This window comes from Drosophila pseudoobscura, chromosome 3, assembly GCF_009870125.1.
Source record: "Drosophila pseudoobscura strain MV-25-SWS-2005 chromosome 3, UCI_Dpse_MV25, whole genome shotgun sequence".
Classification (NCBI taxonomy): Eukaryota; Metazoa; Arthropoda; class Insecta; order Diptera; family Drosophilidae; genus Drosophila; species Drosophila pseudoobscura.
In genome coordinates, this window is record NC_046680.1 from 9,598,163 (window position 1) to 9,610,685 (window position 12,523).

Consider the following 12,523-nt stretch of genomic DNA (forward strand, 5'->3'; position numbering starts at 1 on the left):
TGAAAGCCAGGGATAATGAAAAGTGAATGGGAAATATAATGAAGGGGGCAATGGCTCTGGCTCTCTCTCTCTGTAGTTGGAGCGTTTTTCGAAGAGGAAAGATGCCCTTTACAGGGTAGCACAAAGTGTGGCTCTAATCGTAGCAATTCGGACTCTTATTTGTCTGTTTCGTTGCATCTTTTGGTTGCTGTGGCAGTCCCTCACTATTTCCCCCTAAAAATCCACATTCTTGAATTTTTTTGTGTTTTTTTGTGTTTTTTTTCCAATATTTAGAGTCGTAAATTCCGTTGAAATCTGTGTGTGTTTTTGCTGCTGCTGCATGCACCTTTATCTTGGGGAGTGAGTCCCTGCCGCAGTCGATGGGAAAACAAATCAATGTCTCTGGCGCTCTCTCTCTCTCTCTCTCGTCGATTTGTGTCTGTGTTTTAATATGCGTTAAGCGTTGCCACTGCCACAGCCAGTTCCCTGTTGCTTTCCCAAAAACATGCCACACTTTGATCTCAACTCCCTGCCACCCCGCCTGCCTCCCTTGCCACCTCCCCTTATTCTCCTATGTGCAACACGCCCCGCAGCACTAAAACTTTGCCGAAATGCATTTGCGGTTGAAGTTTTATTTCTATATTTTTTTTGGGTCGAAGGGGGGTGGGGGGGGGGATTGTCACAAGCTGCTGCAGCGGCAATGTTTGTGCAACGTGTTTGCGGCACTGTTTGCCGAGCTTTAAGCTGCGAAAAATCGAATCATATGTTGAATAAATACAAATATCTTTAAATAAATATTTGCCCAACAGGAAGTGCCACATTTAATGGGGAAACACGGAGGGGCACACTCGGGCAACCGATTTAGGCCACAGGACGACGGCGTTTGGCACGGAAAAGGACGCTGGCTGTTGATTGAATTTCAAGAAAATCAACTCGGTGGAAAAGCTTGTCTCAAACAGCAATTTCCCGCTAAAAAGGACACTCCGAGCGGAGCAATTTATTGGCCATATTTATGATAAAACATGAAGGACACTGCGGGGAAAAGGGGGCGGGGTTTGGGATGGGGGGGGATAGAAAATGGAGAAATATTAAAAGCCAGCATCGCCAGTTGCGGTTTTTGGTTCCCAGTTGCACAGCACAACTTGCACCAATTTGTTGAACGTCTGCCGCTTCTACTTATTTTCTTTCCTTCTCTCGTTTTTCCTTCGCTTTCCTGCGGCTTTGGCCGCATCTATCTAAAAATAGCTTTTCCACACGCTTTCAGTGTGTTAAAAATAACATCATCTTTCCCCCAACCCCCCACCCCCCCGCCTCCTGAAATTGAAGAAATGTGTTGCAAGTTTGCGTGCAACCAGGGGCCAGGGGGCAGGGCGGTAGGGCTGTGCGGCTAATAGTTAATAAAATGCCAGAACTTTAAGTGGCAGCTCTCTCGCTCTCGCTCTCTCTCGAAGCGAAGAGGGAGGGGAGGGGGGGGGGGGGGCTTGTACCTGTTAGCATGCAACACACATGCCACACATACATGCAGCTGCACCTGCCTTTGACTCTGGGCTGAGGTTGAGGTTGGCTTTGCCTCTGTGGCTCCTTCTGTTGTCTGTTGTCTGTGGCAGAGAGCTTAATGCCTGCGTGTCATGAATGGCATCGCAATGTTTCCACTTGCCACAAACACACACACACACACAGGCCGCATCAGTTGCCTGATAAAATTATGACATATGAAACTTTGGCCTGACATCAGAGGGTAAGCCCCGGCAGAAACCAAAGCATGCAAACTCACTTTTGTAGCCCTTTCTTGCCTCGCTCCTCCTCCTCGCCCTTTGTGGCCATAAACATGCACACAACATGGATGACGCACAGACCCCGATAAAGCGACTCCTCCTCTGGCCGCTGCTGCTCCTCCTCCTCCTCCTGCTGCTCCTCCTTCTGTCTCTGCCGCTCCTCTTCACCGGGCACTAGATTAAAGTGCCTAAGAGCCCAGGCGAGGACTCGAGTTTAGAGAGTGTGAAAGAGCTAGAGAAAGAGGGATGAGCAGTAGAGCTTAAGGGAGCCCCAAAACATGGAGGGAAAGCACCAGAGTTCTAGCTTCTGGAAGTGGAATTTGAGGGAACCCGAAGGTGCACAGAAAACCGATTGAGACGAGTATTATGTGGAGTTGTTCGTGTTGTTTCTTTCCGTGCCAGTCAAGGGACCCTCGAAAAAGGTAACAAAACGAAGTGGCATAAGTTTTTGGTCACCCAAATGACGTGCCCCGCGCCGGAGTAATGGCCAGCCCAGACACATTAAGTATGCGCCACCGGGGCCCCATTGTCGCCTCAGCAAGTCGGCAGGTACATATATGCCTCGACTCTCCCTGTACTTTCGGTGTTTTAATTAAAATGAAATTAAGCAGTACGGCGGAGAAACGAGAGCGAGAGTGCAGGCCAGTGGCCGAACCATTCACGGAATGTTTTAATACGGAATTGTAATGCTCGCCAGCGAAATATGGATTCTGCGGCCGAAATGCAATTACAGGTCGACGGCTGACAAACAGCCAACAATGAAGTGGCAGTGGAATGGAAACGGGAATGAGTTGCGGTAATAAGTGGGGAAAATGTTGATTGGATGGGTTCTCCTTTGAGTGGCTGAGGGTCTGATCAAGTGAATTGGTAGATATGTACATATAAGAAGGGCTATGAATCGGGGATACCCTTTTCTTATAGGGATTTTTCTTACTTTACCAATCGAAGGCCCTCACATATACTTTAGAGTGAGTATAAGACACAGATAGTTCCCATTTCGATATGATGCATTTCAATGGGCCTTTTCGGAGTGCATCTTGAGCGTAAGGGCTCCCCAAACAAGTAGAGTAGTAGAAGGATGTACTAGTCTGATCGTAACTCCGACTGATTGAAACGAATGAAGGAAGATGTCGTCGCAGGTCTGTAGATCAATAGATGATCAATCGATCCCCCTACCAATTCATTGAGCTGAAGATCAGCTATTCATTTCTTCTCCTAAAAAAGGTATTTTATAAAAGAAGTGATAAACCTGTCGTTGGACCCCCCAACAGACCTTCCCTTCAATGGGTATTGAACTGGATCATATGACCCTGCCTTGGTTGGAGTTTCCATTCTTGCTGCACAGCGTACTGGAAGACTGGAATAAACCCGACTGGGTTAGGTCAGGCGAAGGCTCTCTAGGTGCCCTTCATACTTGGGCCGCAATCTTCCCTTTCCTGCATTGTGGAGGCTCTTCAAAGGTTTCCGATCTCTTTGGAATGTCGGTTAGGAAGGGCGCGCCCAAGCCTTCTTTTGCTGAGAGCTGAGTGTACCGTCTCTTCCTCGACTAGAATCCCGTGAATTTGTGGTAGAACTAACACCGTAATACCCTTCAGCCCTCACAGGTCTTTGGGACCCGTTCCAGGGTCCACCATCAATAGAGGTGGCTCCCCATATTTCCGAGTGGATTCTCCTGTAGATTCTCCTCTCAAAAACTTTGACACATTGCCATTGGAATAACAAATAAATAAAATTCTACGTGGATAATCGTAAAATGTCCAGTCCAAATGCGAAGCAGGACACCCGGATTGTGATCAGTCACTACGACACGATTACGACCCGCTGCACGCAGATCCTCAGCGGCACGTGGAACCTCATCTGCAGCGGCGGCTATCCCCTGGACGCACTGATCCGGTACGACGGCAGGCTGGTCGCCGCCGGCGATCGCTATGCGGTGTTTCGCTCCCAGGTCGAGCCGGACAGCCTCCTGGCCGTCTTTCGCAGCCGGGCGGTCGCGCTCTGCAAGATCCTGCGGATCCAGTCAATGCACGAGTTCGAGTGCGTCGACAGGCGCGGAGGCCAGCAGACCATCACCATTGGCCACAGCCATCTGGTGTGTGTCCAGTATGCCTTCCACTTGGTGGACGAGCTGGTCGAGCACTGCTCGAGCGCCAGGGTGCCTCCGAACAGATTCTCGGCCCTGTACTACGCCGATATCGAGGTGGTTCTGAATCAGCTCCGGTCGGGCTGTGGCCCGGCGCTCAGTTCCAATATTCTGCTGATCGTGGTTTCGGCCATCCTTCTGTTTGTTGTCGTTTTGCACTGGCGCTAATAAATGCCCCCCATGGAGTGTGACATATTTTTTTGGGAGTACTCAAACCCAGAGATCCTAAGGAGCTGTCAGGGAGGCCTCCTTTTCCTTTTTTCCTGGCTGGAGGCTTCCTCCATTGGCCTCTTCGTGAATTCCCACGCCTGGCCTTCTAGGCCTGTAGATATTGAAGATATAGGTGGGTCATAAGTGGGGGATCGGTTGGAATATATATCCACCTTTAAGTGGAGTTCTGGCCTGCCAGTTCTTCTGTTTGGAAAGAATAAAAGATTGGAGTACATGGTCCCTAGAATCCTTTGATTTGGGTCCCTCCGGACCGTCCAAATCTTGCTTTGGAAGATGTTTTTGGATTAACTTCAGGCTTTTGATAATACCAATGGATTCAAAGATGAGATTAAGCCTTAGGCTATAGCTTTGAGGCAGTTTTGTATCGGTACACCGACAGTATCTCTGTTTGTTTCCACAATATGATTTTCCTCGGAGATTTTCCTCTCATTTTTTTTACCACTTTGACGATCATTATTGGTATTTTGAGATTGAATATTGGACTATAACTAATTCTGAATCCTTGTCCAAAAAAAAGGCTTAAAGTAGAGCCTAATTTACCCCTTTGCTGGTTTAAAAAACTGTACATAAAATTTCGCTTCTTATAAGAAATAGAATAAGAATCCTATAGAAAATTGTTGAATTTATCCCATAACATTTTATTTCTTTTGAAAATCGCTAAGGAAAACGGCTCAAAACAGCTGTAAAGTGAAATGTGTGGACTGTGCCCACACCTATGACCGACACTGTATATAGATTACTTTCGTTAAGTGCTGCTTTCTTTTATTCGCATCAAAGTATTCCACATTCCCCGCCAAGTAATCTTATTTTTGTCCGATTTTTGGCCCTCTTCGACACCATTTTCATGCCCTGAGCATGACTCCTTTCCCGCTTGACCTTTCCTCTCATTTAGCTCGCCCTCCGGCCCTCTCTCCCTTCCGCTATGTGCTTATCAAACCCTCATTCGGGGTAATCCCCTCAAGAGTGTCTGATTAAGAGAGCCAAAGCCACGCTGATGATGATCCGATTAAAGCCCTAGCTGGTCGGTCAGTCCTCCACATCGGCACTCTCTATTCTCCTCTCCTTGGTGCAACCTGCAACTTGCAACTTGCAGCTTGAACGCCGCTTAAAGTGCTGTCGGGGGCGCCGCAGAAGGACGCTGAAAGAGTAAAATAAATTCTGTTAACAGCAACGCGGCTGCCCCACAGAAAAAAGGGGAAACCAAGCGGCAACAAAAGTTTCAGTTACAGTTCTTTCCCCCCCTCCCCCCCAACGCCCAGCCTGTTGTAAGCTCTTTCTCTTTATGCGAAAAGGGGTGATGAGTGGGGGGTGGGGAAGGGTGAAAGACCCGGGACCCTGGCCAGGGCTACAAATTCTGTTGGCCCCCTTTGTTGCGGCACCCGAACCCGCCCCCGCCCCCCCGCCATCTTATAAATAAAAACATATTTATGCAAGGCTAAGACCAAGGATAAGGATGATCCTTTTGGACGGCCATGAAGAACAAAAGGCACAGCGAGGGCTCCGGGGCAGGCGTCTCCGAAGGGCCCTGCGGCCAGGAACCGAAACCAAATTTATTGCAGGTCGCGACGGTGTACTTCCCTTTTCCCTTTTTCCCCATTTTTTTTGTTGCATTGTAATTAAATGTTTGCGTCAAAAGCAAAGCTTTAAGTTTGCTGCACAGCCCTGAAAACCAAATTGCAACAAGCCGCATCAATTTCGTAATAAATTCTCAATGGCTATACGACGGGGGAAGGGAGGGGCGGGGAGGGGAGGGGGGACAGCAAAAATAAATAAATAAAAAGGTATTTGGCCTTGATGGTGGGCGTGTCGCCGTCGCCGTCGCGGTCCGGTGTTTGCGGTTCTTACGGGTCCGCCGCCGAAGTTTGTTCTTTTGAAAATATTTTCGAGCATAATTTATTTGCTTTGTGGCTGGGCTTTCGGGTTTCTTGCGAAACGCCCTGGAAACATGCAAATTAACTACAATTTTGATATCATTTTTTACGTATTGTTTTAGGCTGCCTCCCTTTTGATTCCACGAGGTTTTTTCTTCATCGAATGCGAAATATATACTTGCGTTGGGATACCCTGGAAATCTGGGGGGATAGACGGAAGCAGGAAGCACGACAATCAGCGCTTTCGGATGAGCGGAATATGCCGTATGCTTGACCCCGGGATACTGTTAAAAATATTCATTAAAAAATAGTACATTTTCGATTTGCCGAACAACCATCCTCCAGGCGTTCTTGAGTTATGAAAATAGGGACATTTTTTGACTTTCAAATGAGTGAAATATTCACTATTTGGCTTGTACTCGAACTCGAGACGAATCCACGAGATACTTGTGGGCGTTGCCTACCATCGGCAAAAATCAGTACTTTTGGATGAGCGGAATATTCGATAATTGGTTCATACTCCAATTAGAGACGATGGAGCAAAGGGGATGTATTTTTTGGCGTTGTCTAGCATTCTATTTTCATTTATTCACGCCATTGCGTCGTGCTCACACGCACATTTTCATTATCTTGTTGGATTCCATCACCTGTCTTCTGCTATTCCGCGTGTTTATTGCATTATTCAATCAAAAACTTCTACAGTTGAAATACATAAATACAATTTAGAAGATATTTTCGGTATTTTATTCAACCAAAAATCATCGCAAACGGTTAGTTTTTTGCTTGAAGCAGAAAGGCAATGTATAATTTTCTATAAATTACCATCTTTTATCCAATAAAAATTGCAGAAAACCCAATCAAGAAGAGAATTCTATTTGAATTGTTCTTTTTTTCCAGAAAACCCCATTAGAGGGTATCTTGTAGAGTCGTGAGCATACTTTTTCTTGGTTTCTTTGCACAAAACCCAATCAGAGGGTATCTTGTAGTCGTAATCGTTCCTTTTACATTGTTTTTTGCTGCATCTTTTGTTTGTTGTTTGCTGTGTGTGTGTGTATGTTTTTAGTGTTTGTTGTCTCTGTTGTATTATTGTTATAAGCCGCTAATTTTGTTTAATTATGGATCTTTTTGATTGTCATTCCCCGTATCGTCGGATGGGGGATGGGTGGGGGGGCCGGCCCCAAAGAATCGCCAAGAATTCACCTCTAACTTCGCCTCCGCCTCTGCCTCTGCCGCTGATGTCATAATGTGAAGTCATGTCAGAGACAAAGAGAGAGAGAGAGAGAGACAGCTTGCAAACGTGTAGGGTAGAGCTACAGTGCGTTTCGATCATATAGAGATATGTACATCTGTCTGGGAATTTAGTTTGAGTAGGGTTCGGGGTCTTTTAATGATGGTTTGACATATTTCTTTGTATTAATTTTAGAAGCATAATTCCTAGAAGGTTTTTCCCCACCTAAATCCTGTAATTCCCCTTTAAAAATTCCATCTTTGTAGATAAGTTTTCAATAATTTCCCATTAAATTTTGTCTTTTAGTTGCAACTTTTCGAATACCATTTTTGAAAGCTAATTGCACTTACACTTTAGTACCGCACTGTCTTTGTTTCTTGCTTCTTGTTTTGGAAACCGCCTGCCAAATGCTGCAACAACACTGAGCGAAACCGAAAGATACATATGTATCTGAGTATGGCTGGGCGCTGAACAAGGGAAATTGAAAATTTTGGAAAATCTTTTTGCAGCTGCAGTTGAGTTTCGATTGTATTCAAATATACGAGACATGAATTATTATTTTTGTGGGCACACAGGCCCCCCTCCCCCTAGTTTGTGGCGTGGCCTTGTTGCTAATAACCTCAATATGAGATCTACTGCCCCCCCCCACACCCCACTCCCCCTCCACTTGGCCATCTTTGTTGGTAGCCTCTCCGCCAGGGTAAAAGTCTTCGGGGGGTTCTCATGTTTCTCGAAGAGTTTTCCCTTTTCGGTTTCACTTTTCACAGCAGTTCCGTTCTCAGAGGCAAATGCATGACGAGCCCCAGAGAGGAGGGCGAAAGGGGGAGGGGGAGGGGGGTGGTAGTGTGAAATATTAACCACCTGCAGAGCTCATGAGGCCTGCTAATAATTAGAGTAAAAATCTGCTTGAAAGGCTCCAGCGAGCAAGGGAAAGTGCGGCCCAAACAGAAGGCCGTGCAAGAGGGCCAGAGGGGGTGGGGTGGGGTGGGATGCGTGCCATAACTGTAAAGAGATAAATGCAAACAAATTGATGATCCGGCAGCGAGCAGGCAAATTACTAACAATTTCAGCCAGAGAACCGTTCAAGAGGAGCCACAATGGAACGAAACGAGATCGAAGCTGGAGCCCGGCCAGAAATACCCACCGTTCGAGGGTAGGCCGCGGCCCAGGCGGACATCCAACTATCGGCATTTCCGCGACCATCTATGCCAGCCAGCCAGCCAACTATCCAGCCATCTAGCCATCTAGCCATCTAGCCTTATGGCTAACTATCTGGCTGGCCCCCGTATCTATCAGCTACAAATTGTATCGAGTGCAATGCATAGAATTTATTGCTTCCTGCTCGCTCGCTCGCTCGAATGCCAAAAAGCAGCAGCAGCTGCTCAAGTTGGGAGGGGGATTAGGGGGGGGGGGGGAGGGGCCTGTGGCAGCTTGGACTTGGCAATTATGCCATTTGACATAATTCATAACTGCTGCAGTGGCAACAACATCAGTTAGCTGCCACTGCCGCCGCAGCAACCAGTTTTGGTTGCAACTTTGATTCCAGATGCCTTTTGTTATCATCAATTTATGCGAACGAAAGTTGTCGTCGTCGTCGTCGACGTCGCTGGGACCCGGTAACGAGGCAACCAGGACCGGGAGTCCACTAGGAAGCTCTTCCTCCGGCTGACCAGGTTGCATGCCGCACAGCCACAGCTATTCTCCTGGGAATCAGGTTAACTTCTCCGCCGCCGCTGCCGCTGCCGCTCCTCCGCTTCTTAATAAATTGACAAAAGTTTGTCATATGCATTGTTGCCCCCCCCCCCCTTTTAGACCCCCGCGGATCTGGCCTATTTACCGGCTTCGAGTGGGTGGGCGGCTGCAAGCTGCAGCCATGCCACTTTTGATGAACTTTTGTGGCAACTGTGAAAATGCTTTCCGTTTTCCCCAATATTTTTCACCCCATTTTTTCTCCGTCTGCTTTGCCCTTTAGCCTGGCAGCAGCTACTTGTTGGTATATTTGGGTATTTGGGTTAGACAGTGGCCGACATAAGTATCAGCACAACAAAGGAACAAAGGAGTACATCAGTGGGCGCGATTTTAGAGGCGAAAGGAAAAATGCAGGGAAAAATATATATTGAATAAATATTCCCTTAAAGATGTGTCTTTCAGATAAAACATAGAGGTATAATGCATCCAAAAATCACTCTAAATAGCAGAAAAGAAGTACCATGGAAGGTACCAGATGGAACGTCCTTCTTCAGTAAAAACTTCTCATTCTTCAGGGAGTTTTTATATCCAGATTTGCCTTGGTGTTTCGAACAGCATTTGATTTTCTCTAAATCCTAAAAAAGAAAGACCATTTTCCTTTCGAAATAGAATCCGAGATGGAACGTCCTTCTTCAGTAGAAACTTCTCATTCTTTAAGGAGTTTTTATACCCAGATTTATCAAAGAAAAGAGTCTTCAAAAGCGATTTCCCTTAGGGTTTCGAACTGCTTCTGATTTCCCATGAGATTTCGAACAGCATTTAATTTTCTCTAAATCCTAGAGAAGAAGTACCATTTTCCTTTCGAAATAGAATCCGAGATGGAACGTTCTCATTTTTTAAAGAATTTTATTTGTAGATTTTTTGGATCAAAAGCAAACATTTCACATGTCATAGAAAAGGCAATTTTCTTCTCTAAATCGGGGAAAACAAGTACCATTTTCCTTTCAAAATAGAATCAGTAGAAACGTCTCATTCTTTAAGGAGTTTTTATATCCAGATTTATCATAGAAAAGAGTCTTCAAAGGCGATTTCCCTTGGGGTTTCGAAGTGCTTTTAATCCTAGAAAAAATTGACTATTTTCCTTTCGAAATAGAAACCTAGAATAAACGTCCTTCTACTCATGCTTTAATGACTTTTTATTTCCAGCTTTTCCCCTTATAACATGGAAAAGTTTCTTCAAAGGCGATTTGCCAATTTTCCACACTTTGCCTTACTGTTGCGACCGGCACTGTAGTGTCAAGCGTGATGGAAATATTATTTCATTCTTTTGATTATTGCATCTTTGATAAAGTTTGTACAAGTACCCGTACTTGCAGTCCTGTCCGGAATTGCTTTCCGCTTCTTTGCAAAGTTTTTTTTTTTTTCGCTTTCATCTGCAGTTCTTTGCCATCGGTCGGGCTCCATTTCATTTCTTTGTTTAGTCTGCCGGCTTTCATATTCTGAATTGAAACTTGGACTCAAAGAACATTTGAAAATTGTTTGCCACTGGGGGGCATGCAACACCCCCCCCCCCTCTTTGCTGATTGTGTGTGTGCGAGAAGAATTTAATTAAAGTAAACTCGAAAGAGCCACCGGTGGGGGATGTTATTTACCCCCAAAATAGAACTCGACAGTGCAGCAGATGCATGCCACAAAAGAAAACTTGGGGGAGCTCCAGGTGTAATTACCTGTGCGCAAACTTTTCGCAGTCAATGTGCATATTTACTCCCGTATTTCGGATGCTTTTTGCATGCAACATGCGGCAGTGGGGCAGCCCCCTTTCGGTTGTTCTAGTTGTTTATGCATTTTTCACATATTTATGCTCTGATGCCGCATGCCACATGCCGCATGCCGCATGCTCAGCAAAATGTGGCACAGGGGCAGAATATATATGGACTAAAAGTTTGCCAGCAAGAATTTTCACTTTTCATTGCATGCCACATGCAACAATCGCTGCAAGGGAACCTTGCTATTGTTATTGTTGATTATTGTTATTTGTCAATGATTTAATTCCGATTGCAGCTGATTGACAGACACTCGAAAGACTCTGCCACACGAGACCCGTTCAAGGTTGCAAGTAAACACAATTGCCCCCGCGCCCCCCCGTCGCCGCCGCCGCATTGATTGACTATGAAAATCGCTTGCAACACTTGAGAGACACAAAAATTGCACTTTACATGCATGGCCGCAAAACTAATTACCAACTGAAAGTGTCAGGCTGGTGGCTCTCTGCGTTTCTGCTGCAACACTCAGTGCCCTCTCGGTTCAAGTGGCAGGTTGCAAAAAGTTTGCCTGCCACAAAGCCAGCAGCCGTAGACCCCCACAGAAAACACACTCGTATAACGTATACGTAACTTTAAGAACAGCAGAAAACATGAGCAATTTACAAAAACGAGTGGCAGAGGCAGCAGGCAGCTTCGATTCGACGTAGGTTCTACCCTGGATGGCACATCGACTGGGGATATAGGGCTTCAGGGCAGTTCAAGCCCCTGAAACTAAGGCCACTCGACTGATTTCGGTTCTAAATATCTCTTTCCAGGCCCTACGATATGTATTTCGTGTTGGGGTTTGCTCTATTTGCTTATTTTTTAAGGAGCTTTTTCCTACGTTAGATGTTTTATTCCTATGGCAGTTTTTACTGCAGTTTAATCGGAGATCCACTAGCCTCTTCTTTGCCCAAATTCAATTCCAGCAAATGGCTTTATCAGCGCGTTGCTTTATGCTGCCAAGAAGAGCACTTTATGGCCAAGAAGAGGCTGCGCTTCGCCTCGGTTTCCTTCCCCCGGAGAAATATACAAAAAAAAAAAAACCAAAAAGTAACCCCACAAAAGAAAATAAAACCAATTTTTCTATTTGGGGTTCAGTTTTTTTTCGTTGTTGCTGTTGAAAAATGGCTGCAACATAAAAATTGACCTCAGCGACAAAAGGCGGCCAAACGACGATGGCAACGGCAACGGCAACTTTAGGAAGCAAATGCAACATTCAAAAGAATGAGGAGGGGGGAGGGGGCAGGGGCTCGGGGCAACACACACTCAAAAGTGGAGCAGCAATTGCAAACTGGCCCCCAAGACCAGAGCAGCAGCAACAAATGCGATCAACGGCCAGCACAGGGGAGGAGGGAGGGCGTAGGGGAAGAGACTGTGGGGCATGGGGCATGCGAGACAGAGAGAGAGAGAGCGACGAGCGACGAGCGTCGTCGTGTCTTTGGTGGGCAGACAAATTACAGTAGCCAGATTTTCTCGTCTTCAATGTTGTTTTGCATTTTGCACTCGAGCCACGCCTAATGCCGCCCACAACGCCTGTTGTTGTTATTGTTGTTGTTGTAGCTTTTGTTGTTGTTGTTGTGGCAGTATTTGTGGCTGTTGTTGAGGCAGTATTTGTGGCTGTTGTTGCTGTTGTTGTTGTATCTTTTGTTGTTGTTGTGGTAGTATTTGAGGCTGTTGTTGGTGTTGTTGTTGTTATAGCAGTATTTGTGGCTGTTGTTGTTGTTGTTGTTGTTGTTGTGGCAGTATTTGTGGCTGTTGTTGCTGTTGTTGTTTCAGTATTTGCGGCTGTTGTTGGGGCAGTA

The 12,523-nt window shown here is 46.0% G+C and overlaps 1 protein-coding gene across 2 annotated transcripts in view; it reads left to right on the plus strand.

Moving 5' to 3' along the window:
- The window catches only part of sano (CABIT domain-containing protein serrano), a 79,983-nt gene that overhangs the window by 12,619 nt on the left and 54,841 nt on the right, over positions 1-12,523 (plus strand). The window lies entirely within an intron of this gene.